Consider the following 5,763-nt stretch of genomic DNA (forward strand, 5'->3'; position numbering starts at 1 on the left):
GTCAAAGAATTTAAATAATACTTGTATTCCTCAAACTCATCAAACCTGACGTCTGCACAAACACAGAGATCTCAGCACTGGAAGCTGTGGAGAGAGAATGATTTGATTTATTTATTTAGACCTGTTTTACACGTCTTACTCCTGTACCATATATAAAGCATTTACAAACTGACAAACCTAAAGTAGAAAAACAGACATTTTTGACAACATTGTATTGTAGAGATAAGTAATTCAGTTAATTTTAGAAATGTAACTAAAATGTAAGAAGTTTATTACTTGTGTTAGAGATGAAGAGAAGGACAAAGGATGCAAGTAGATAATTTACAGCCATTGTACTGAAAAGTGAAACTGAAATTTAAAACGGAATGTAACTCCGCCCACCAACGTGTGTTTGGCCAAAGCCACTAGAAGGCAAGCCTGCAACCTTTACCCAAAAAACTTCAGCTTCCAGTTTGCCAGTACGTGGGAAAGGAGACCAGAGGCCGTTTTTTTAATGGATGTCAATGGAGGAGAGGCTTCATTACGCTGAATAAAAAGCGAGGTGTGCTCTGATTGGCCAGCTATCCAGTGCGTTGTGATTGGCTGAATACCTCAAGCGTGTGACGGAAATGTTACGCCCCTCACCATACTGTGATGCCGTGTCCCAGCCGGAGCGACAAGACAAAAATATTAAACGAGGCATTTGTTGCATCCAGTGGGGACATAATTACGGATTATAATGACTTATACTGTCTTTTTACACGTTGCGTTGCATCGCGCTGCGTAAACATAAAACCATGTCTGCATTTGTGATTGGAGAAATTACAAACAACAAGCACTACTCTACACTGCTCAAAACTCATGTTTGAATCATCAGTGGCAAATTCTTTAAATATAAAAAATGTACTTACAGCAAAAGGTTACATTTTAGTCACATAACATTGGTTAATGGAAATGCCGTCATAATACTTTTTTAATCGACATTTATAAAATATCGCCAAAGTTTTGCGCAAATCTGTAATGGAAACGCGCCTACAGAGATGCCGATTCGCACGGGACTAATATTATCACAGGACCTCGGTGTTCGGCAAAATATGGTAGGTCATTTGCAGGGGAATTTTTACTTAAATTACAGACATGGCCGATTCGCACGGGATTAGGATCACAGACAACCTCCACAATTATTACAAATGACTGGAGGTCACCTGGGGTGTATTCCAGAAAGCACGGTTAACTTGCCGTCAACTAAACCCTGAACTTTCGGTTGATTAACCCCAAACCTTGCTTACTCGAGGTATGTGGTTCCAAAAACGCGTCCGGGATTAAGTTCATTCAACTCAGAGTATGTTCCTGGTTAAAACTCAAGACATTCTCAACAGAGCGATGAATCGACGAGTCACTATGGAAACGGACGATAAGAAAAAGCGTGCCATGCTGTTTCTTTCTTCTTCTTTTGTTCAATGGTCGTTTACATGCTTAGTGCATATCGTTGTTTGATGCTAATTATACATTAAGTCATATCAGATCTGTATTTTGATTTAGAATTTAGACATATATAGATATAGAAAATGCCGATCCATGTGTGAGATGAAAATGTAATAAATAAGTATATATAATAAATTAAACATTACCTTGTAGTGTTTTATAGGCTATATTACATATTGTAAAATTATATAATGTCGTGCGCTATCTGTCACGCCCACTGAAGGCTCGTCAGTAGATCACACGTGCGCTGATAGAGCTGAAGTAAACTAACCCTGGAACATAACCTGCTCCAGAGCAGGTTATCTTCAGAGAGCAAGTTACTATGGTTACTTACATACCCTGAAAGTAACCTCTGATTTTGGAACCGAAAGCTAAGGTTATCCGCTCGCTTATCTTCAAACATACCCGGATATGTCACATAACGTACTCGGTTACTAACGTAACCTCGGTTCCCTGAGATACGGGAACGAGTACTGCGTCGCTAGACACTGCGGGAAACTCCTCTTCTCCGATTTACTGAAGCCTTTTTTTTTTAATCACAGCAGTTTCAGAAATGAACCAATGACGGAGCAGCGGAGCTGCGCGAGCCTATGGCGAAGCAGCGCACCCGAGCCCGCCAAAATGGGCGGGGCATCTGGCTATATAAGCAGGTGCTCGGCATAGGATCACTGATTCATATCGACTGAAGCGACGACAGAGTCGTGCAGCATCATAGCACGGTTAGCTACGCAGTACTCGTTCCCGTATCCCAGGGAACCGAGGTTACGTTAGTAATCGAGTACGTTCCCTTTCGATACTTCACTCGTACTGCGTCGCTAGATGCTGCGGGAACCTATTCAATCACACCGTGCTATGGTAGATGAACGACTTATATGTAATTGTCCAGGGCGTCCAGAAGGGGGCCCTGTAGATCAACTACAATGAAGCAGGCCATAGCCAGAGACCCGGATTCTTTTCAGGGTCAAGAAGAGGCAAAGAAATGGGCTAACTCATAAGGGTCGAGCCCGGCCTTACATAATCGTTCTTAGAGCTTCGCACAGCCTCGGAGCTAGATAGGGCCGAGAGCGTGCCGGAAGCTAAGCCCAGACATGGGAACTTCAGCGGGTTCGAAACATAGTCAAACCCAGCAAGGATTAAATCCAGCCTTAGGGCGGGGATATGGTTCCTGGAGCATTTGAGCTCAGAGAGACAGTTAAGCAGAAAGGACCTGAGTCTGCAAAGCAGGGACGTCCAGGTTGTAGAACCTGACAAAGGTGGACGGCGAGGACCAGCCGGCCGCCGCACAAATTTCTGCAATGGACACACCACTGGACCATGCCCAGGATGAGGCCATGCCTCTCGTGGAATGTGCTCTGACCCCTATGGGGCATTGAAGGCCCAAGGAGTATGCAAGAGCTATTGTGTCAGCTATCCAACGGGATAGTCTTTGCTTTGTGACCGGAAGCCCCTTGGTGCAGCTACCAAAGCATACAAAGAGCTGCTCCGACTGCCTAAAGGAGGCGGAGCGGTCAATGTAGATTTTTAATGCCCTGACAGGATTTATTTTTTTTTAATAATTACAGTCTTGCTCGCGAGAACTCCGGTCTGACGCACGCGGGTTCTCGTGTTATTTCCTTATCACTTCTCGCGTGTTTTGTTGTGAAACGTAGTTTGCGGACCAGACAGAGCTGTCGGCGATTCTTCCTATTGTGAAGTCATGCAGTGCAGTGTGAAAACAACGGCGATCCGACGAGTTTTAAAATCGTGCAGTGTCAACTCGGCATTAGCTTCAGTTTTTAGCAGTGGTTAATGCATTCGGTATCGTGAACTAACAATGAACAAGAATTTTAACAGCTTTTATCAAAGCAGTTATTATTTGTTATTAGCATGTTATTAAGTAGTTAATTTTTTTATATTGTGTAATTATATTGTTCATAATAAATTAACTAATTTATATAACTTTAAACAAAAAAATTCTTAGTATATGTGCAAATGAACTAAAATAAGAAATTGATTAATAAATGTTCAATAATAAAAGTTCATAATACTTAAATTAGTAAACTTTATTGTAAAGTGTTACTGGCAAAAATGGTTTGCGTTAAAAAAAGTAAGCCTTTTTTGCTTCAGTTTAAGAAAATTAAGCATATACACCTAACAGATTTCTGTAACATATTGTAATGCAAAAAAAATCATTATTTTAATCATTTCAATTATTCAACAAAATACAAACCATGGTAGTAGTGCTATTTGACTAAATTTAAGTAGTTCATGGACAGGATGTTTTTTTGTGTTTTTTTCTGCAATGTGGTGATAATTTTACGTGGCCATGTGTAAAACAACATCAGGTTATCAGACTTCTGAGTTGCACTTAATATGTTAATGTGCGGATTCAGCTGCAGAAAACAAATTCCATAAAGCAGGCACAATTTGTTTATTAACTGAAAACACAAATATGTAAACATGAAGACAAATGTAAACACTGCATATTAGTTAGACACAAAACATTTCTTTCCCTCTCTGTATGCTTCCCTGACAATATGTGCATTTTAATTGCGATTATGATCTGCTTCATTCAGTGCTTTCCCAGAGAGAGCACAGACAGGAAAGAATGACAGAATGACACCACAGCATGAATTGAGTTTGCTCAAAGCATGTATGAACACTTACAGAGCTCATCCAGTTTTCACAGAAATATAAAATGTCAACAGAGTAACTTGATGTTAATATGTTAATGACATGATGTATCAAACCAAACAACAGTCCATAAATATTTTACAGTGCTCTGGAGGTTCATTTGTCTGAAATTTGGTGCAAATGTGCTGCACCAGTCAGTGTTTGAGTCACATCCTAAATACCAACTCATCTACAAAACTGTAAAAAAGTAGTCAGCAGAAATCATCCCTTTTTGTCAAATAACAAATTAGCAATAACTAGAGTTATGAGTTACACGATACAATAAAGGAATGAGCTGTTACTGCATATCCTGATGTGGCCCACTAGTTACATATACACAGAACTATTAATTACATTTACAAATTAAAAACTTTAAACTTTATGCTGATAGAATTAGATTAGATTAGAATTAGATAGATTGTAATATACATTACATGTTTTTAATCACTTCAATTTTCAAGACTGGAAAAAATAATATATATATATATATATATAGATAGATAGATAGATAGATAATTACCTAAAATATCTGTCAAGGTCTAAAAAGGACATAAAGAGAATAACAAATGTGGTCCTTTTTTGTGAGGAATATAACAGACTTCAAGTCATAATCTTACGATAGTTTTTTTAAGCAGTCCTTTTTGGAGCTTAAAAGGAATGGAAGCTTGTTTCCACCATGGGATAAAAAAACTAAAATGTACCAAATCTTTTTATCTCACAATTCAGACTTTCCTCTGACTTTCTCAGAATTGTGAGATATGAATACAGATTTGCAAAGCATAAACTCCAAAAAAAAAAAAAAGCAGAATTGTGAAATAAAAAAGTCGCAATTACCTTTCCTATTTTTTTATTCCTTGGCAGAAACAAAATACCATAAAATGCAACTGATCAGCAAACTAATTTTCACTGTTAAAAAAAAATTCAAAATGAAAATAAATCTATATACTTAATTATTTTAATATTATTTTCCACTCTAGTCGTCTATCTGTACACCACAGTCTACATCCCACAATTCCATGTAGGAAAAGACTAAACTCATGCCCACAGTGGGCTCAATGACTAATTTCTTCTTATTTAGTGAAGATGCAGTGTGGAGAGGTTCAGGTTCAGGCCTGAGTGCTTTCACTGAGCTGCTGAATGTGTTCTGCCAGCTGCAGACAGTGTAAGATCCTGCTCCTCTCCTCCTGGAGCTCGGCGGCAGACACTTCACCCTGCAGCTTCCGGCCGAACAGCACCAGATCCTGCATGAACAGACTGACCGGCTCCTGCTGACCTGCAGGAAGCTTCGTGATGGTGGCGTCCAGGAAGCGAAAGTGTATGTGTTTGGCTCTGCCCAGTCCTGGACCCCGCTCTTCAATCCAAGTTAGAGGCCTGTGTCAGAAAGATCTCTGATTAACTTGTGATTTTTGTGTCACATGTGATAAAATGAATAAATACAAATATCAGACTTATATTTATTCAGTTGTTATCAAGTAAAAACCTTGAAACAATGGTGAGCAGTTTTACTTCAAAGAATATAAATTAATTTAATTAAGTACAATAATTTACATTTGAACTTAACATCTTTGTGTTCATGACCATATTGTTCAGCTATGAAATTTAGGAAATTGTATGTATATATATATATATATATATATATATATATAT

The 5,763-nt window shown here is 38.7% G+C and overlaps 1 pseudogene; it reads right to left on the bottom strand.

Moving 5' to 3' along the window:
• Positions 1-4,954: 4,954 nt before the first annotated feature.
• The window catches only part of LOC107662968 (biliverdin reductase A-like), a 6,989-nt pseudogene continuing 6,180 nt past the window's right edge, over positions 4,955-5,763 (bottom strand).

Source organism: Sinocyclocheilus anshuiensis, unplaced genomic scaffold, assembly GCF_001515605.1.
Source record: "Sinocyclocheilus anshuiensis isolate Anshui unplaced genomic scaffold, SAMN03320099.WGS_v1.1 scaffold1659, whole genome shotgun sequence".
NCBI classification, from domain to species: domain Eukaryota; kingdom Metazoa; phylum Chordata; class Actinopteri; order Cypriniformes; family Cyprinidae; genus Sinocyclocheilus; species Sinocyclocheilus anshuiensis.